The sequence below is a fragment of the Crocodylus siamensis genome, chromosome 3, assembly GCF_052110815.1.
Source record: "Crocodylus siamensis isolate JL-2025a chromosome 3, ASM5211081v1, whole genome shotgun sequence".
In the NCBI taxonomy this organism is placed as follows: domain Eukaryota; kingdom Metazoa; phylum Chordata; order Crocodylia; family Crocodylidae; genus Crocodylus; species Crocodylus siamensis.
The window spans coordinates 122,687,942-122,709,393 of NC_143397.1; the positions used below are offsets into that span (position 1 = coordinate 122,687,942).

The following is a 21,452-nucleotide window of genomic DNA, read 5'->3' on the forward strand; positions in this document are numbered from 1 at the left end:
GGCAAACTTTAGACTCATCAGCCTAACTTCTACCCCAGGGAAGATCTTAGAAAAGTTTATTAAAGAGGCCATCCTTAATGGACTGGCTGATGCCAACATCCTGAGGGATAGCCAGCATGGGTTTGTTGCAGGTAGGTCTTCCTTGACCAATCTCATGTCCTCTTATGATCAGATGACCTATCACCTGGACAAGGGAGAAAAAATTGATGTCATACATCTTGATTTCAAAAAAACCTTTGATCTTGTATGCCATGATCACCTCTTGGCGAAACTGACCAATTGTGGCTTTGGGTCTGCCACCATCCACTGGCTGGGAAATTGGCTCTGTGATCAGACCCAGAGTGTAGTAATTGATGGAAGTCAATCATCATGGTGCCCTGTGACCAGTGGTGTCCCTCAAGGCTCTGTCCTTGGACCCATACTGTTCAACATCTTCATTAATGATGTGGACATTGGAGTCAGAAGCAGACTGGCCATGTTCGCTGATGACACCAAACTTTGGGAGAAAAGCATCCACACCAGAAGACAGGAGGGTAATCCAGGCTGATCTGGACAGGCTTAGCAAATGGGCAGATGAGAACGTGATGGTGTTTAACACCAAAAAATGCAAGGTTCTCCACCTTGGGAGGAAAAACCTGGAGCACCCTTATAGGCTCGGCAGTGCTACGTTGGTTAGCACTACAGAAGAAAAAGACTTGGGGGTCATCATTGACCACAAGATGAACATGAGCCTGCAATGCGATGCTGCGGCTAGTAAAGCGACCAAAATGCTGGCGTGCATCCATAGATGCTTCTCGAGCAAATCCCGGGACATCATTCTCCCCTTGTACTCGGCCTTGGTGAGGCCGCAGCTGGAGTACCGCGTCCAGTTTTGGGCTCCACAATTCAAAAAGGATGTGGAGAAGCTTGAGAGAGTCCAGAGGAGAGCCACGCGCATGATCAGAGGTCAGGAAAACAGATCTTACGATGACAGGCTGAAAGCCATGGGGCTCTTTAGCCTGGAAAAGTGCAGGCTCAGGGGTGAACTGATGGCCACCTATAAGTTTATCAGGGGTGACCACCAGGATCTGGGGGAATGTTTGTTCACCAGAGTGCCCCAAGGGATGATGAGGTTGAACGGTTATAAACTACTGCAAGACAATTTCAGGCTGGACATAAGGAAGAATTTCTTTACTGTCTGAGCCCCCAGGGTCTGGAACAGCCCGCCATCAGAGGTAGTTCAAGTAAATTGGATGCTTATCTTGCTGGGATCTTATGACCCCAGCTGACTTCCTGCCCTTCAGGCAGTGAGCTGGATCTATGATCTTCCGAGGTCCCTTCCAGCCCTAATGCCTATGAAATCTATGAAACTCTTTATACACATAAGCCTCAGCTCCTCTGCCTTTTTACTGGACCTCACAGCTGCAGCAGAGGAATGTCTGATAGCTATACATGACCTCTCTTTGGAAGAAAGAAATTTTAAGCCCCACCTTTCTGTAGAATGGGCTGGCCTGGAATGTCACTTGCCCAGAGATCACTGTTTCCATAATGAATCAGTAAGGAGACAAAACTAAAGAATGTATTGTGTAGGGAAAAAGGATTATATAAGCAAAAATCAACCATAAGTTTGAAGACAGAAGAACAAGACAAGTTTCTTACCCTTTTATTTGGCTGTACACTAGCTCTGAGAGATCTGCCAGTATTTTCAATTTAACCTTCCTGCTGATTCTGTCAGCCTTGACTCCTGGGGACCTTGAACCTCCAAAGCCTGGGCTGCCTCCCAAATATTTCTTAAAGTACCTGCAAAACCAGCCCCTCTATCCCATGAACAGTCACAATGCTCATGAGCCACTGGAAACTCCTCCCCAGGTACCTAGCATTGCTTTAGTCTAATGGGTCATTGCTTTCAGACGTATTAACTATGGAGAAGGTTATTTCTTCCATTACAAGCAGGCCATGCCTTGAGTATCCAATCCAATAATATCTCCTTCTGCTTGCATCTAGAAGTGGCAGTTCTTCTTGCCCTAGGGCCATAACAGGAAGAGAGATTTAGCAATTCCATCCACTCCCTTTCCTTGATTAAGCCATATAAAAAATCCCATAAATACATAGAGACAAAATAATACAACCTATACAGTGATAACAGTAACATAAATGGATACTGCATAACATGGGCTTTTCAATGAGACCACATATACCATATTAGTGAAACAAACACAAAAAAGCATTCAGGAGACCCCACACTCTCCCAAAACTTAACAGCATTTTTTATAAGAAGCACCAATGAAAGTACTGGTTTACACCTAATCTATGGTGTGATGGTTAAAGCACAGGGAAGAAATTAAAGGGAACACACACTCTGTCATTTTGTTTCTGGGGCATATACCTAGTCTAGATGCACACACGGTTAAATAGTTGTCCATTAGGGCTGTGCAAAGCTTCGGTCCCTGATGTGATTCAGCAGAGATTCAGCCCAATATGGTGGCCAAATCTCAAAATCCAAATCGAATCAGGAGACCCTTTAATCTCTCCAAATCGAATTGGAACCCTCCGAATTCATTCGGAGAGATTTAGAAAGATTCAGCAATTCAAACGTGGTGTCCCCCCAGCTTGGCGACTGGTGCCTCCTGGGTCTGGGGGGGCACCTGGGGTACCCCTGTGGCTCATCACCGAGCCAGGGGGACACGAGGAGGGAGCCAACGCACTCAGTGGCAGATCTGGAAGTGGACCAGAAGTACTTCGAGTCCATTTCCAGGTTCACCGCCAAGCATGGGGGGGAGGGAGAGGGGCGGAGAGACACTCCTGTGGGATGCTCCATCCGCCCCACCATTGCAGAGTTCACGAGTCACACCTGGTACCTCAAGGTATATAAAAAAAACTTTTAAAGCTGTGTCTATGGCCAAACTGCTGGTACTCCAAATGAGCATCAAATCTTCAAATTCAGATTTGGCAGAATTGAATCAGGGACAGTGATCTGAATCAGTGAATCAAATCACTGTCCCCAATTCAGGATGAATCCAAATTCAGTACAACCTATTTTGCATACCCCTATTGTCCATGGCTATGCATCCAGGAACTGATTGCAAAAAATGCCACTTATGCATAGGATAGTAACTTAGCCATGTAGATAGAGGATGAAATCAGAACACTTAAGACAATCAGGAAAGAACTTAATGTCACCCTAAGCCACTGGTTGGTGGTGCAACTTAACTACAGCTATTGTGAAAAAGCCTTCTGTAATCATTTAGTAGTGTATTTGAGTCCCACAAGCATAATAATCAGGTATTTCCCTTGCATATACACTCTGTACCCCTTGATGTGTAAAAGGTATACATCAAGCAGAATTTGTTCTCATGTTTTAACACCAATCACCAGTTCAAAATACCTTTGTACCTTTGACCAGCAAATTTGGACTTGCAGGGATAAAAGACTGCCCAACATATCTTTTGAGCTTTTTGTTGGCTGGCTGAGAAAAGAACAAGCTGTGAAAGTGAGCCATAACCAGCCAATTTAAAAAAACAGCCAATTACAAATATGAACCACTCGTTTAATAACTTTTCTGAACTTAGCGCTTACTAGTTTTGCTACATTGCCTACACACAAAAAAAAGGAGACAGAGCGACCTTAAACATTGTGGCACAGCTTAATGTGCACCAGCGTAGCAAGGTATGACAGTGCTCAAATGAGGAAACATTGTCGTATCTACAAAATGGGGAATCATGGTTCAATGACTGTGGAAATCTCTTTTGAATGTGTACAGTTATATTTACAGTTTTCTCTTGCTCTGTGATCTATACTTAATTAGTCACATAAGATTTTAATAGGAAAGAACATTTTGTATCTGCAGAATGCCTCTGGGCCCTCCAACACATTGTTTTGGGAGAAAATATCCTATTAGATATCTGACATTATGCAAACAGAAATTATAGTGTGTATATCTTTCAGACCTGCATTTATTTACATAAGCTAGTATATAGAATACTGTTGCAGGATCTGCCACTACAAGCAGGTGTGGCACCTCCTCTGCCTCCTCTTCTCTCCTTTTTGGCCAGTCAGTGTACCTCTCTGTACTTACCTGACATGCCTTTGATCATATTTTAAGTTCAAAAGACTGCCTCAGTCCACTCAGAGTGATTTTTTTCACCCCTCAGCTCCATCTGTCTGGCCCCTTGGCCCCTCAGCTCCGTTCAGTGGGCTCTGTCACCCTTCACTTCATTCACTGGGGTGTGTATCCCCTACACACAGCTCTCAACAGCCCTTTGTGATCTCCCAAGCCTCACCAGTAATAAAGCAACATAGCCAACATGAAGCACAAAGTCAAAGTCACTCAGCTTCAGCATGAGCTCTGCTACCTGCAAAGCTTTATCCTTCCCCAAACCTGCAGAGTTCCTTCTCCCAGCCTGGCAGAGACCAGTCTGAGGACCTTGTTACACATTAATTTTAGGGGGCTCCTGGAGTTCTTAACTCCTGGACTGTCCACACATTAACACATGCAACTAGTTTTAAGCACCTTTAGGCCATGAGGGACAGAGGGGGAGCCCCAGGAGCGGGGTGCGGAGCAGGGGCAGAATCCCAAGGGGCAGTGAGAGCCCTGGGGGCCAGCAGGGGAAGAATGATGGGGGAAGCCACCAACCCAGAGTGGCCCACTGCTTCCTCCAGGTAAGGCCTCCCCATCCCCCACCCTCCATCCCCCAGTACCCCAGATCCCCACCAACCCCCAAGCTTACTTTTGGCTGCCTGCACTGACCCAGGGGAGCAGGCAGGGAAGGGGAATGTGTCTGTCCACCCCCCACCACTATCACCACCACTCTGTGGGCTGGACAGGCAGTTACAAGCCAGGGGGCAAGGGTGCATTGCAAGAGCCAGGGGGAAAGCCTGGAAGGGGATGGGAGGGGAAAGGATCTTACCTTTCAGTCCTCCAGATCCTGCTAGCTTGAACATGTGACTGCTCCAAACTCAAGCTAGCACTAATCAACATTTGAACAGCTCAAAGTACAACATATAACAAATCCTGAGGCTCCCTCATTAGCAATGTTTCATAGACAGTTGGGCTGGAAGGGACCCCGGAGGATCATCAAATCCAACCCCCTGCCCCAAGGGCAGGAAGTCAGCAGGGATCATAGGATCCCAGCAAGATAAGCATCCAAATGTGTCTTGAAGGCATTTGAAGTGTTTGCTTGAACTGCCTCCGGTGGCAGTCTATTACAAACTTTGGGGGCTTGGACAGCAAAGAAGTTCTTCCTTATGTTCAGCCTGAATCAGTCGTGGCAGAGCTTGTGATCATTTGATCTTGTAATCCCTTGGGGCGCTCTGGTGAACAGATGTTCCCCCAGATCCTGAGGAGCACCCCGATAAACTTGTAGGTGACCACCAGATCACCCCTAAGCCTGCACTTTTTCAGACACTGCCGAGCCTATAAGGGTGCTGCAGGTTTTTCCTTCCAAGGTGGAGAACCTTGCATTTTTCAGTGTTGAACACCATCAGGTTCTCATTCGCCCATTTCATGAGCCTGTCAAGATCTGCCTGGATCACCCTCCTGTCCTCAGGTGTGGATGATTTACCCCAGAATTTGGTGTAATCGGCAAACTTGGCCAGTCCACTTCTGACACCAATGTCCACATCATTGATGAAGATGTTAAATAGTATAGGCCCTAGGACAGAGCCTTGAGGGACCCCACTGATCACAGCACGCCGCAACAATTGACTGCCGTAAACCACCACCCTCTGAGTCCTACCGTGGAGGCAATTCCCCAGGTAGCAGATTGTGGTGAGGCCGAGGTTGCAGTCTGCCAGTTTTGCCAAGAGGTGATCGTGGGATACCAGATGGAAGGCTTTTTAAAAGTCAAGATATATGACATCAATCTCTTCCCCCTTGTCCAGGTGATAGGTCACCTGGTCATAAAAGGAAATGAGATTGGTCCAGCAAGACTTACCCACCACAAACCCATGCTGGGTATCCCTCAGGATATTGCCGTCAGCTAGTCTGGTAAGGATGGCCTCTTTGATAATCTTTTCCAAGACCTTCCCCAGGATAGAGGTCAGGTTGATGGGCCTGTAGTTTGCTGGATCTACTTTCCTCCCTTTCTTGAAGATAGGCACCACATTGGCCTTCTTCCAATCTTCGGGCACTTTACCAGAGCACCAGGAGCTCTCGAAGATCCGTGCCAGAGGCTGAGCTATGATGCTTGCCAGCTCCTTGAGTACCCTGGAGTGTAAACTCTCAGAGCCAGCTGACTTGAAGGTATCCAGCCTGTCAAGGTGTTCCTTCGTGAGGTCAGCTTCAATGGAGGGCAAGGAATCTCCCTCACTCAGGCCACATTTATATGGCCCTATGTGCCACCCCTTCCAGTCACCTGACTCCTGCTTCTTAGGGGTTTCCTTTTACCAATTAGCAGGCTTATTGCTTTTATTTGCCTCTTTAGGGCATGAACCTGCCATCTTTCTCTTCGACTTACAGCTTTGCTGCTAGACTTCCTGCAAACTGTATCCCATAGCCTTTTCCCTGTAGCAATGCACTTACTTCTAATAATAGAGGTTAGGGGTCCCTGTTACAGAGACCTATTCCAAGCTGGAAATAATGTTGATGCCAATTAAACACAAAATCCTAAACCATTGCAATGAAGATGGTACATTGCCATTATACATAACCACATATCAGCATGAAAATAATTGCAGACCAAGTTGAAGTTTCCTAATTCTCAAATGATTCCCAAAATGCCTCACCTTCAGTTGCTTCATCCACTGCAGTTATTGCTAAAAAAAAATAGGCACTGCAGTGTGACCAGCAGATCAAAAACTGAGACTATCCTGAGCTAAAATGCAATTTGATTCCCCTTGGGGCTTTGCAGAGCCTTCAGAATTTGGTTCCTCTGAATGACCAATTGGTATTTCAAGTTCAACAACCTCCAATCTCCAAGGGGAACATCCTTCCCTTGGAAGGACACAAGCTGTTACTCCATTCTTGTACTATTATCCCAGAAACTAGGGGCTGTGCTACAGAACAATGTTTCTCAACGTGTGGGTCATGACCCAAAAGTGAGTTGCAAAAATATATGAAAGAGTCACAAACAAACTTTAAAAATGGATTCTCCTTTAAAAGAGAAAAACGTGGGAAACTATGGCTTTTGCCTTGCAGGCTGGCAGTGTTTCAGCCTGTAAGGGACTTTTTGCATCCCCCTCCCCCAAACACATACCCACCCCCAAAAACGGTTGAGAACCACTGCTATCAACTGTATGCTCAAGTAGGCAGTCAGAGAAGTAAAAAGAGTGAAAATAATATTAATATGAATATCTTTCTTACTGAAGCTATTATTTGCGGTGAATGCCTTTAATTGTTGGTTACTTCTTGTTAATACAACTGCAATGATCACACAGACTGTACATCTTACTTTGCCAATAATCCCAGCTCCAATAAGCTCCAGCTCTGGTGGCTTCACCTCAGGAGTATATGGCCAATGAAATGCAAAAGTATTTTCTGTCATTGATTGAAAACTATTCCTTTTCTTTCACAAACACTTGGAAAAAACTAACCAAGTGAGTTAAGTTTTTGCATGTACCCAGCTCGCTTTGTCCTAGCATTCATCTGAGGCAGTGGCTCACATACCCTGGTCCAAGATAAAAAATAAACATATGCAGGTCTTCAGTTTCTTTGTGAATTTCACCGAACCCTTTTGTCAGGAAGCCCATCACAACTCCTCACGTTATCTAATCTATTAAATTGTGTTTCCTGGTGTAAAGAGATGCCTCTTTTCATAGCTTGAAGTTTCCATCCTGGAGGGATCATTAGAACATCCAGTCTAACCTCTTGTATACAGCCTTTCTATCCAAGTCCAATAAATTTCACCATCTCCCCAGATCATTTTCACTGACAGTTTGTCCTAATGGTTAATTAGCCTAATTTTTACAAGCTTGTACTTTGTGTCCAGTTTAAATTTGCTTGGGTTCAGCTTTTAGATATTGGTTCTTATGCCTTTCTCTGGCACTGTAAAGAGTACTTTAGTATCCAGTATTTTTTGCCATGAAAGTACCTATTCACCTTCAGTCTTTTTTTTCCCTCTGATCAACTAAACAGATTGATCTCTTCAAGTCTCTCATCATAAAAGATTCTCCATCCCTCACATGTTTATAATTTTTCTGAACTATCTCCAAATTTTCAACATCATTTTTAAAATATGGACAGCAACACTGTACACAGTATTCCAATACTGGTATTACTGGTGCCATAAACAGAGCTAAAATTACCTCTGCTACTCCCCTATTTACCTGCCTGTGAATCTCATTCTCCTCTTTTACCAAAGTACTGCAGTGGGAACCCATGAGCTGCTGTTCATCTACTCTGATCCTTAAAGTCTTGCATAGTTGGCATCCAGGATGCAAACCTCCCGTTTTGTAATTTGGTGCACATAAAAATAAATACACCTGGGGATAAAGTATCTTACCACATTCAAACTAATTTTGTTTAAATGGGCTCCTGCCCTAATCCTGAAAGCATACCTAACATAAGAGTTCATTTGGTTAAGTGGACCTACTCAAAGTCATGCACCTGCATGAGTGTTCCAGAATCTGGAGCAATGGAAGAGAGGAAATCCCTTTTGTAAAAGGCTCATAACTTAAAACACACAAAAATGAACAAAGTAATGGATGGAGATATAACAGGCAAATATTTGTGGAAAGGAACTGACACAGCTTCATTCCAAATGGTGATTTTTAAATCATTTTTTCATTGTTAAAGATGGGGTACAGGCAGAATGAAGACAAGACAGGACAGGGGAGTTAGTAACTCTGAGCAAGGAAGGCAAGCAATAAGGCAACCTGCTTTGTTCCTGTACACTTTAGACACTTGAAACATCTACTGCAAAGAGCCCAGCACCATTGCTGGGATTTGGGGGCATTTCTGACACTTTCCAGAATGGATGAGCTTACCTAGGGAAGTTTTCCAGAACCTTGCTGTGTCTCTCATAACTCCCTAAACATAGCCTCTTTTGCCATTATTAAGCTTAAGTATGAACTTAAGAATTCACATTTTATTTATCTATTTCCCATCTTCTCTATAAGGCTCAGAGTGGCTCACATGAGTTACAACACAAAGAACTATACAGTTGTGTTACATGCAGATAATGATGTAGGTTCTAGTCTGTGAATGGTCAAGAAGGTAGTTAAATAGTATTTATTTAGGGATAAAAATGTTTAACTCAGTAGGCCAGAAAACTTGCACTCAGGTGTCCTAAAGGAGCTGGCTAAAGAGACATTGATCCAATAATCTTAATTTTTAATAATTCTTAGCATTATAAAGACATTCCAGAAGAGCAAAGAATGTTAATACTCTATCAATATTCAAAGAAGGCAAGTGAGATGACACAAGTAACAACAGGCTAGTTAGCCAAATGTCAGTTCTGGCCAAATTAATGGAATAGCTGGTAGGAGAATCAGTTAATAACGAATTAAAAGATAGGAGTGTATCAAATGCCACTCAACATGAACTTATACAAAACAAGTCTTGTTAAACATAATGACTTCATTCTTTGATGAGATTACAAGTTTGGCTGATAAAGATAACCATGTAAATGCTCTGTACTTAGACATTTGACAGCATTTTGACTAAGTTCCTTGTGACATTCAGATTTTAAAAAATGGTTCTATGCACTATCAGTTGCATTACAAGATAAGTAGAGAAAGGGCAGATCTCAAGTATACCTGTCAACAAGGAATAATCACTGGTTGAAGAGGTTCTGGAGGGGTTCTTCTATTCAGCTTGATACTAGTTTCAATACTATTTATGGTCTTCATCAGTGAGATGGAAGTAAACACAAAGTTACCTGTAATAAAGCACATGAATGACACACAGATTGGTAGAATGATAAATAATAATACAGACAGGGCTGATATACAGAGTGAACTGCATAACTGAGCCAAAAGCATATATAGTAAAGAATTATTTGTTTCAAGTCAACCTGAAATGAGCACTTCTGATACCTTGGTTCAACAAAGAAGCAAAAACATATTATTTTGGATGTATTGAAATATTTGGGGGATTCTTACCCAAAATTAAATGTTTTGTTTGTTTTCATCTTCTAAAATCTTTTTTCTATCATTTCAGTAATTTTCTAAATGAAAGCATCATTTCATGATAATGAACATTTGCTTAAAAACATTGAAAAGTTCTTGATTTGTCCAAAATGCTTTCCTATTTTTGGCCCAAACCATTCAATAAGTTCAAATTTTTATATAGCTTTGATTGCCTCAGATTGGCATTTCTGGATAATAAATAATTTACCAGAACCCCCAAATCCCCCTCTTCTCATTGTTGACTGTGCATTGCCCTAGAGAATCGAGCCATATTTAAGTATTATAATGATAACTTTAATGTCAGTAATAATTAAGAAAAAAGAAAAAAGCTATAACAACTGGTATTTTCACATAAACCCTAAAGGCTTGAATTTGTATGAAAAATTAAAATCTCCTCTGAAAAACAATTTCTGTTAAATATCTGTTGGATGCCAGTTGTGGTTATAGATTTTTTTTGAGGGGTGAGATTTTTGCGGGGGAGACAGGGTTAGGGGTGGGGAGGAGTGCCAAAAGATGGAAAGGTAAATGCTTGTCTGATCCTTAACAATGTCAATGGAATTATTTTCAGGAACAATGCTGGTTTTCAAATGAAGCCCTTTTTTCATACAATTTTGCATCTGGAGTGAACTCACCTTCAGTTTGGTTCAAATGTAAAGGCTCATTATAAAATAGTAGTTTCCAAATAACATTATTGTTTCATCATCTCAAAATATTGGTATTGTTTAAGCCAATAATATAGCAGCACTTGTCTCTTTTCAAGCAATAGTACTCTAAACAAATTCAAGAATAGTTTTGTCTCTAACAGAGCTGCTATTTGTGCCTATTTCTCCATGAGTTATCAAATTCAAATGTACCGTATTTTTCGGACCATAAGACGCACCTGACCATAAGACGCACCCAGTTCTTATGGCAGGAGAGACTATGTGTGCCGGTGGCCGGCCATTTTTATTGCCGGCTCCCGGCCACCGGCACGGGCGCCAGCTTCCAGTGTAAACAAGCAGCGGATGTCCCGCTCGGGCTCCGCCGCCTCCACGGGCAAGCTCCGCCCCATCTCCCCAGGACACACACCTTCGGACCATAAGACGCACCCTCGTTTTCCCCCCACTTTTGGGGGGGAAAAAGTGCGTCTTATGGTCCGAAAAATACGGTATTTTTAAAAAGATCAGTGACAATGCAGTACGCTGTTAAAAAACACAAACATTATTTTCTTCCTGTAAGCAACACAAGCAATAATGTAGTATATAAAATCAATATAGACATGCTTATAGTCCAGAGAATTTCTTTATCACTAGCTTTACAGTGCTGCCATGTATGAAATTGTGAAAGTCCAAAGACATGTCTGTAGGCAACCATCAATTTTCCAGATCATGGTGTACATGTAAGAGGTCTAGTCAGATGCCTGATGAATCTGCTTGTATGGAGTCCTGTGACCATCAAACACCAAAACCTTTGATGCATTTGCTTAGGCAAGGGTATGGAAGAATGGAGGCCCAAGACCTACCATCCTCCCTTTAGACCCATTAGATAGAATCCAAAGGTCTGATCAAGTCCAGATGTTCAATGCCTTTTTGGCTGTAGCATCTACCAGAAAGCAACAGTTAAGAATTGCTGCTGATTGCCTAACACCTCAGTGAGGGCACACTTCTGTCAGGGTGATGTCCCTTAGCCTTTCTCCAACCAAGGAGTACTCAAAAGGCATCAGGGACTAGGATTTTGAGGTGCCCTATACTCACCTTATTCTGGGGGTGACACCGTTGTGGTATTTGTTAGGACCTATCCAGCCATGAGTAGCCCCACCATGTTGCCATCAGGCCCTCCAGTTGGATACAGGATACATACCCAGGATATGACTGTATACTGTATGAAAAGCAGTACACCTTATGGCTCTGACTATTGTCTGTAAGGTTGTACATAGCCCAGTTTAAATATCTTCTTCTGAATAAAATATTTGTTATTAACAAAAAGAGAGGACTCAAGTGCTTGTATTTGACTTCAAATTGCAGGTCCCTTATAACACAAATAAAACTCTTTTCTCTTGCTATTGCTCCTTAAAATAAAGCTTGAAAAAAATTTGCAAACCTTATTTAGATTCCCTGGATTTCATTTTTTCTGATTTCATGGGGGGTGGAAATCCCACTAGCACTGGTAATTGCATAAATGTTCAAGAAAAAAAGAAATGACTGAATAAAATAATTTAAAGCAGTGAGGTTTACTACCTGAACCAGATTAGTTTGCTGCAATTCTAATTTGCATAAGATAGTATTAAACATGTGAAAAATGTAACTGATGCTCAGAATAGCTCATAAGTATGTGCCTCAACTAGCATTAAGATAATATGAATAAACTGAGGTAAGGAAAGTTAAGCCCATAAGAGGGCTAAAATGCTCTCATATTTTAAATAAGGGGGTTTTTTCCTCCATCGTTATGATCATTTCCATTTTCCTATTTAAGGTTATTTTTACAATTTGTGAGTTTATTTCAAATGGTCTAAAGTAGTGTGCACACATTTTGACCCCTAATAAAGTTCTATATGGTTTAGTAGAAATTAATGTCATTTTGGTAACAAAGACATAGCACCTCACAAAGATCTACCATGGATCAGGGAAATCATACTGCTGATGCACTTAAAGGTTACTTATTCATAATGTATCTATTGAATACAATAAAAAATAAGGTACATTATGTTAGAAAGCATTTTATTGTCTTTTCCTGTATCTCATTTTATGCCTAAACTAGTAAATGGACATCTTTCTAATGACATAGCCATGTTATTATCAAAGTGCATATTGTACTAGCCAAGATGAAAGCAGCATATCTGGAAATCCAATTACAAATTCTTTCAATCAAAAATACTGTGAATGCATTTGAATATTTTTTAACCTAAAAGTATTAAAATTACAGGTATGTTGTGTACTTAGCATGTAGTGGCTTTTTTCACTTTTCCATTTATTTCTAGCTTCATCAGAAAAACAGGTGAGTCAAATTCAACTAATTTTGGCAGTTTTGAACATGACATTGCTTTTCCACAATAGGAAGAACTACCCACATTTTTCATATGATGTCCATTAATAAAACACTGTGACAGTCACTGCTCTGCTCTGAATTAAAAATACCCCCATCTTCTTTTTACATAAGCTGATTGCCTATAGCACAAAGCTGAGAAACATTCTGGAAAGAAAGAGGGGGGGAAAGTAAGAAGGATTTTCCTCTTCATGTGCTAAAATGGAGAAGTTAAAAGTTTCTTCTGTTCTGCACAGTGACAGTAAAAATGTATCGGGATTTGCAGAATTTTTATTCCTGATGACTCCCATACAAAGTGTTCATATTTCTATAATAATACTAACTGCTAATCCTGACTACATTTCTGGGTATCCAAGAAACAAGCCATGTAAATCTTCTATAAACATTAGGCTCAGAATTACATTCATGCAGCTCCCCACATGCCTTTCAGTTCAGGCCCTTGGTAACACTTTTGAACAGTCTCTTCTTGAAATGGTTGATTCTACTGAAGACAAAAGGAAACCTACCTTCGGCTACATTGCCTAATCTGGAACAGCATGAAAGAATTGGTTCATAAAGTAACCACATCCACTCACCAGGAGATGAAGATTGACCATAGGTTCAATGTCCTTGAAGGATGACCCATGCTGCACTAGAGAGGAAAAAAAGAAGAGGTCTACTGAGAACTATCTAGGACATAAAGAAAGCTAAGAAACAAAGTAATACAAATCATTACATTCAGCATAGAGAAAATGTGCAGAAACACTACGTAAAAGAGCAGTGAGTTTATACAGCTTTCAAAAACATCTTTGACTGTAACTCTCAATAATGACTACTAAAAAAAAAATCACTTTAAGTAGTCATACTGAGGTCAGCAAAATACTCTCCTGGATTAGAAAGATAGACCGGAAGTATTTCTCCACAAATTTATTCACAGCTGGAAGCAGGAGTTGAAGAGGACCACATCTATACAGTAAGCTTGCTGTCCCTGGCAGTGGCATCCTCAAGCATGCTTCACTGCTCCAAACATGCTGCCTCCTAAACTGGAAGCCATGCAGCCAGAAGTGGGCTAATTATCTTGGCTACTGACACAAGTTCTAATTCGTTCACTCCAGGTGTTTCATGGATGGGGCCAAACTGTTTCTGATTAACAAAGCAGTGAACCCAGAGCAGGTTGAAAGGCATTGCCACTCGGGACTGTAAGTTTGCTGTATAGTCATACCCTAAGGCATCTGATGAGCACAACATGAACTAACTGGAGGAGTGACCCTACGGACATTAGAGGAAAGAATGGAGAACCGTTGCCCAGTTAAGTTAGCTGGGCTGGCTGTAAAATAACTGCAAAGTGAGAGAATAATTCTAATATTGTCTGTCTGTCTGTGTGTCTGTCTGTAATGTTTTTGGGCAACAGCGCATGTGCCGCCAAGACGGAAATAAGACTACTTAAAGTGAATTTTTTTTAGTAGTCTTTCTAGTCTTTGTGGCAGCAGCAAACACACCCTGGCCACCCAAGGAGCAGGGCTTCCCCTCAGCTTTGTGCATGAGGTTTGAAGAGTGGGATCATGGTGGTGGCACCCTGCTGCTTCCTGGCTCCCCCCCCACCCCCCCAAAACAGCCAGCAGGGCAGGGAGGGAGGGAGGCAGACGTGGGCCAGGCAGATGCGGGGTGAGGGGCTGGAGTGGGGCCAGACCCAGAGTGGTGGGGAGCGGGCTGAAGCAGAGCCAGACCCGGGGTCGGGGGGGAGTTGAGTGGGGTTGGACCTGGGGAGGTGGGGGGAGTTTAGCAGGGCCAGACATGGGACTCCATCCCCACCCCCATCATTCATGGCAAGCAATTTGCTACTCACTGAATAATGGTGGTACACATACTCAAACCAGCTGACGTGTATCAAGTACATGACAAACCAGAGCACAAAGACTTTTTTTTTTAGTTCTATAGAGAGCAATAACAGGATTTATCCAATAAACAAGAGGAAGTGAAGAAACTCATGAATGAAGAGAAATATGCTGTGACTGGTGTTACTGAAAATTGGTGTGAGAAGTGTTTTACTACTTGCTCCATAAGGACAGGATGGGAAATGAGGGCTACAGCTGAGACATCATATTAAAAAGACTGCTACCTGTTATGGAGCAGTTTTTTTTGTTTGTTGGTTTCTTTTGTTTGTTGGTTTATTTGTCCATATGTTTTCTTACAGCAACTGTATAGCTGGGAGAGACATTAGACAAGCTTTTGAGGCACAAGATAAGAACATAAGAATTGTCATTTACTGGGTCAGACCATAGGTCTATCTTGCCCAGTACCCTGTGCTACACTGGGGCAGAGAGCTGATACTGAAAGGGACAGTGAACTGGGTATGACCAGAGGTTTTTCAGCTGTTCCTCTCTTGCTTGCAGCTTTCTATGTTTAAGATCTAGGAAGTTCTGATTCAGAAGCTGTACCCCTAGCTCCCATGCTCAATAGCTATCGATGCCCCTTTCCTCCAAGGATTCTCCAATCCCTTTTTGAATCTGACTAAACTGCCACAACATCTGGTGGCAATAAATCCCACACACATTGGTAAATTATACTCAGGTGGTAAGTATCTTGATGGGTATCTGCTACAGACCACTACCTTCCCTCTTGAAAACAGAATAAACTATTGCTTAAACCAGTAGATAGAGAACTGATTACAGGCACATTGTAAAGGTCAAGGTGAAATTTGGATTTACAACCTGCCATTTGTGGTAACTGTCCAGGTACACATAGTTATCCCATGGAAAATGAAAGTTAATCTATGGTATCTTAACCCTCATTGAAAGAGGGTCAAGCTTTCTCAAGTTAGCTTTCATTAACTATGGGATAAGTATGCAAACAGACATTGCAGAACAACTAACTCATTATAAAAACCTTTCAGTTACTTGTTCTTATGTCATGACTCAGTATTGTCAGAAATGACTTCAAGTTTGTTGATATTTACTGGACAGTTCATGTAACCAGTAACAAAACTCGGAGTTTCTAATAATAATATATGGCAATTTCTCAACAGAGAAATCCTACAACCAATATCCAGTAACAAAAAACTGGACCTCGTTCTGATAAGCAAAAACAAAATTAATTGCTGCCCTGAAACTTAGAAGCTGTCTAGGAACCAATATTCATGACTTTGTTACATTTTCCTTGGACAAACAAAATATCACACCAGTCAGAAATGTGTATACTTTGAACTTTAAAAGGGCAAATTTCCTATAGCTTATAGCAATTGTTGGTATAGCTGAATAAGGATGTAAATATAAAGTGGGAAGTATTACTAAAAATCAGGAACTGTTCACAGATATGTTCCTGAAATGACCCAAATTGCCTTGATTTCTTCTTCTTCAGCAGTCCCTCACTGTTGAGGCTGATTGTCTTCCATGAGTGTTTTATTTGTGAGTCCAAAGATGGCTGACAAGTTTGATCCAGGATCAACGGACTCTGTTTCAACTTGGACATGTGTTTCTGTGCCGGGTGAGTGATTCAGGATTCTTAATTCAGTCCACAGCACTCTGTTTCTGCCGTTCCTGCTTTTCCATCTCCTGCTGTCATCATAAGGTTTGAAAGTACTGAGATCCTTGCAAACAGACTCTTCCTCCATTTGGGGCAGTCTTGGGTGATAGTCTCCCATTAATTAATGTTGAGGTTGCAGTTTTTCAAGTTGGCCTTGACAACATCATTTAAGTGTTTTCTCTGCCCTCCTCTCGAGTGTACACCTTGACTGCACTTGGAAAATAAGACTTGCTTCAGGAGTCTAGAGTCAGACATCCAGATGACTTGGCCGGCCCAGCAAAGTTGACGTCAGATAATCATAGCCTCAGTGCTCGTGTTTGCTCGTGAGAGGATGCTAATGTTGTTGCATCTATCTTCACACTGGATTTGAAGGACCGTCTGCAGGCAGCATTGATCATACTTCTCCAACAACTTGTTTTGTATCCTCTACATTGCCCATGTCTTAGCTCTGTACAATAAGGTAGGGATTATTTCACAAACATGGGAAAATGTTACACTTGACAAAAACATCCTGGTTAAAATGAGATATAAAAACAGAGATAAAAGATAAAAAAAATTATTTAAAAAAAAAGAAAAGGTGGACTTAACAGTGAGGAACCAATATTGCAGCTATAAACAGTCAATCTTTATCATAGCACAAGGTTAAAAGGCAAGTGCCATGATAATACTATTATCAGTATTACGAAGGGTAGATCCAGAGGGGATGTGGCAGCATGGTCAGACCACCCTTTTGGACCATGTTGTGGGAGCAAAAGCTAGGAACATTTTAAATCTCCAAAACAGCTAAGAATTCCCCATCTCTCACTTCTCCTCTGTGCTCAGAGAAACCTCCCCACACATTTCCCCCTTCCCCTGCCACTGCCATTGCTTCAGTCTGATCCTGGATGGGAGGGGACCACTGAAACCTCTCCCGCCCCACTTTAGGCAGGCTGTATGGAGAGCTGGGTTCAGCCAGGAACAGCAGCGGAAGCAGCAGGGGTGGCAAGTGGTGGCCTTTTAGAAATATATGAAAATGGGAATTGTCATATCTTATTATACCAACAATCTCCAGAGCTCTGCCTTCCATGGTAGCCAGTCCCAGGTATTTCAGATGTTTCAATAAACTTTGGAGTCTGTAGATAAGAACTAACCTGCTTATAAGGATAGTTTCTTGCTGACCTCATCAGTTAGAGATAGGTCCAGCCCTACAGGGTGAAGTTTTACTTCCTTTTTCAGACTCTTGTTTCATGTTTAAAGCTTTACTCTATCCATATAAATTTCCAAACTCTTTCTGAATCATGCTGATCTCTTATCTCCAATACCTTATGATAATGAATTAGGATCATAGAATCATAGAAAAGTAGGGCTAGAAAGGATCTCACAAGGCAAGATCATCCCCTTATTAAACCATCCCAGCCAAATGTCTGCCTAGCCTGCTTCTGAAAGTTTCCTAGGATGGAGATTCCACAACTTCTCTAGGTAATTAGTTTCAATACCTAACCACCCCTATATTCCGAAAGTTCCTCCTAATCTCCAGTCTAAATTTCCCCTGCTGCACTTAGGTCCATTGCTTCTAATCCTGTCTCCCACAGCGATAGAGAAAAGCTCATTTTCATCCTTCTTATAATCATTTTCAGGTATTTGAAGACTGTTATCAAATCCCTTCTCAGTTGTCTCTTCCAGGCTAAATACACCTAGTTGTTTCAGCCTTTCCTCATTACGTCTTATTTTGTTGCCCTGCACTGGAATCTGTCCACATCCTGCTTGAACTCTGGGGCCCAAAACTCCTCCAGATGAGGCCTTGCCAATGCTGAATACAGCAGAAGAATCACTTCTCTTTATTTGCAAGTGGCACTCCTGTTAATACAATTAGGATGCTGTTAGCCTTTTTTTGGAACAAGACCACACTGCTGGCTTATATTCAACTTATGGTCTACCTTAACCCCCAGTTCCTTCTCTGCAGTACTACAGTCTAGCCAGTTATTCCCCAGTCTGTATTTCGCATATGGTTAATCTGTACCAAGTTCAGAACTTTGCACTTGTCCTTGTTGAATCTCATCTCACTGATTGCGGACTATTTCTTCAGTATATCCAGTTCATTCTGGATCCTAGCCCTGCCCTCCAGAATTTTTGCAATTCCATGTAACTTGGTGTCATCCACAAGTCTGCAAAATGTACCCGCTATCCCATTATCCAAAATCATTAAGGACGATGTTGAACAATATCAGCCCCAGGACAGACCTCTGGGGAACCTCACTTGATGTCTCCTCCCAACTAGACATTGAGGCACTGAGGACTACTCACTGAGTATGATGATCCAACCAGTTAGATATCTAACTTCAAATACTTTCACCTAGGCTGTATTTCCTTAGCTTGTAAGGATGATGTCATGGAAGAAAGTGTCAAAAACTTTGCTAAAGTCAAGGTATACCAAGTTCACTTCTCACCCCTCATAAACAAAACCTGTCACTTTATCATAGAATGAAATCAGATGCATCGGGCATGACTTGCTCCTGATGAATCCACATTGACTCTTTTTGACCACCTTGTTCTCCTCTAACATCTGTCCTGCAGGCGCCCGCCTTAGGGCCCTGGAGGCACAGGTGAGGGAGCTCCAGGAGGAGGTTAGCAGGCTGAGGAGAATCTGAGAGGCAGAGGAAGTGTTACCAGATTTGCCCGCTACTTTGGGGTGTGCTCATTTATTAGGGCTAGGGTCTTGGTAATTCTATCAATGTGCTGCTTGTGTTACTTGTGTTTCTATACAGAGCTGTATCTCTCCCTTCTGCAAGCCCTCACCCCCAATGGAGCTATCTTGCAGGACTCAGTTCAGTGGGGCTGGGTTCCTCCAGTCCCCAAATCAGTCATACACACAAACACACACAGATTAACGTGACACACCTGACCTGGCCGGGTTGATCAGCATGGACAGGCTGACACCCTCATATGCCAGGAATCAGTTCATCAGAGCAACAATAACCACAGTCAGACACAAGCACACAATTAAACAGAATACCTCTGAATCTGGCTGGGTGTCCAGATGATGCCCTCATGGGCCAGCATTCAGTTCATTAGGGCACGTCTGAGCCAAACTGCGTCAATCAACCTGTACAAGCTGATCCCCTTATGTGTTTCGAACTCAGCATGTCCCAATCTTTTAGTCTCTTGATGAGGAGACCCCACAGTATTTCTGGGCTTCACAGGGATCTTTAGCTTAGGTAAGAGGGGCGTTGCTATAGAGCAAGTGGGGAAAGAGAAGTAAAGAAGGCAAAATATACCCAGTTACCACCAGTTTGACTATAAAAGTTATTTATTGCTAAGTAGGTGAAATATATATTGACACTAGTAGTGATAGACATGCAAAGGAAAAACAAACACAGTCACAGTATACCCTGGTTTCACTAAGTATTTGGGGAAACTTAGCTCAAGCTTAATTAATACAGTTCAAGTTCAGAAATCTATGCCTAAAGAGAGAGAACAGAAAAGAGAGAGAGAGCTGGGATCTCACCAGTCCAAGGCACTCAGGTTGCAAAGCTGACTGGTTAAAGTTTTCAGCACGATCCTTGAAGGGAGATGATCTTCCTCCTGCAGCCTCTCCAGAAGAAAGTGAGTGGTGTCAGCACCCCCACTGCTGCTTCTTTTTCAGATTTTTATACCCTCAGTTTAGTTTCTTTCAAGCATTGTCAATATTGTAAATCAAATTGTCTTGACATTTTTATGGATAGCAGATATCTCTCTTGGCGTTTTCAGAAACAACCTCTCCATTGACAAGGGGTTATCTGAGTGGAACATCCCAGGAACTTGATTGCTACTCAGTAAAACACCTACTTGGAGCCAGCTTGACATTTTTATGGATAGCAGATATCTCTCTTGGCGTTTTTAGAAACACCCTTTTAATTGACAAGGGGTTTTTGGATTTTTGCTTGCTGTGAACAAGCCTCAGCTTAGCATGACTTTTTAGATCTTACTATAGTCTTTTAACAGACTTAAGGCAATTATTGGAGTGTTCATAACCTGTTGTGGAGATGACTTCCACCAGTCGTCTCGGGAAAAGTATGACAAACTTGTGTTCAGGGCTCCAACAGGCTGGATGCTGTGATGAACCCTGTACCATTGTTCAAATGTTGCCCATGCCCCCTCTGACTCGGTCTATTGCCTCAGCATTCCCTAACCTGGCAACCGTGTTTTAGCCAATTAAGTTTACATAGGCCTCTCATAGCGGGACCAGGGAATGTACGGCCCGAGATGCCTAATAAACTTACTTTTACTTAGAGTTGTGGGGGGGTGGGGGGGAGAAAGACCTTTGTAAATCCAGATTAGAACTGGTCTGATAAATGCTGAGCTGGGTGTAAGGGTCGATTAGCATTTGGAACACAGCTTCCCCATCATGCAGTGCTCCCCTGCTTTGCTGATCCCAGAATTCACTGCGGTCTCTGCTTCAGGTTTTCTGTTTAGGTTGGGGGGGGGAGGGAGGGGAGTCTTTGTGAGTCAGACAGTCTGTGTCCTGTATCAGGATTCCCCAAGAACATGGAGCTGACAGGTAACAGAAGAAATTGACAGATATTTTCTTTCCCTGCAGGGTTGTACGACCAAGGAGGATGCACCTCAAGATGAGCCCTCCACTGGTAAGTGGCAGACGGTCACCTCCCATGCCAGGGCTGCTCATAACATGGCCGCACCAGTTCCTCCATCTGGCTGGAGAACAGGTACGAGGCCCTGGCAGCCCTGGAGGAGGAGGAAGGAGAGGATGAAACTGGGGAGGAGGCAACTCCACGCTCCCCACGTCCCATGCAGGCTGAAGGAGACAAGCAGGCCAGGAGGAGAAAGTGTCGCATGATCATCATTGGTGACTCCATCCTGAAAGGTACGGAGGGCCCCATCTGTTGCCAGGACCCCTTGGCACATGAGGT

General features: G+C 42.6%; 1 long non-coding RNA gene across 4 annotated transcripts in view; it reads right to left on the bottom strand.

Moving 5' to 3' along the window:
* Positions 1–20,162, bottom strand: part of LOC149868755 (uncharacterized) — a 94,575-nt gene extending 74,413 nt beyond the window's left edge. For 2 of the 4 annotated variants that reach the window (XR_016441325.1, XR_016441326.1), the window contains exons 1-4: positions 20,051–20,162; positions 19,559–19,775; positions 13,641–13,696; positions 9,673–9,794 (exon numbers count right to left, since the gene is read on the bottom strand). This is a non-coding gene — a long non-coding RNA (uncharacterized LOC149868755). Of the gene's footprint in view, positions 1–1,579; positions 2,004–7,717; positions 9,795–13,640; positions 13,697–19,558; positions 19,776–20,050 lie in introns of those variants that run through there. The other 2 variants (XR_016441324.1, XR_016441323.1) reach the window with 2 other exon arrangements.
* Between the last annotated feature and the right edge of the window lie 1,290 nt (positions 20,163–21,452).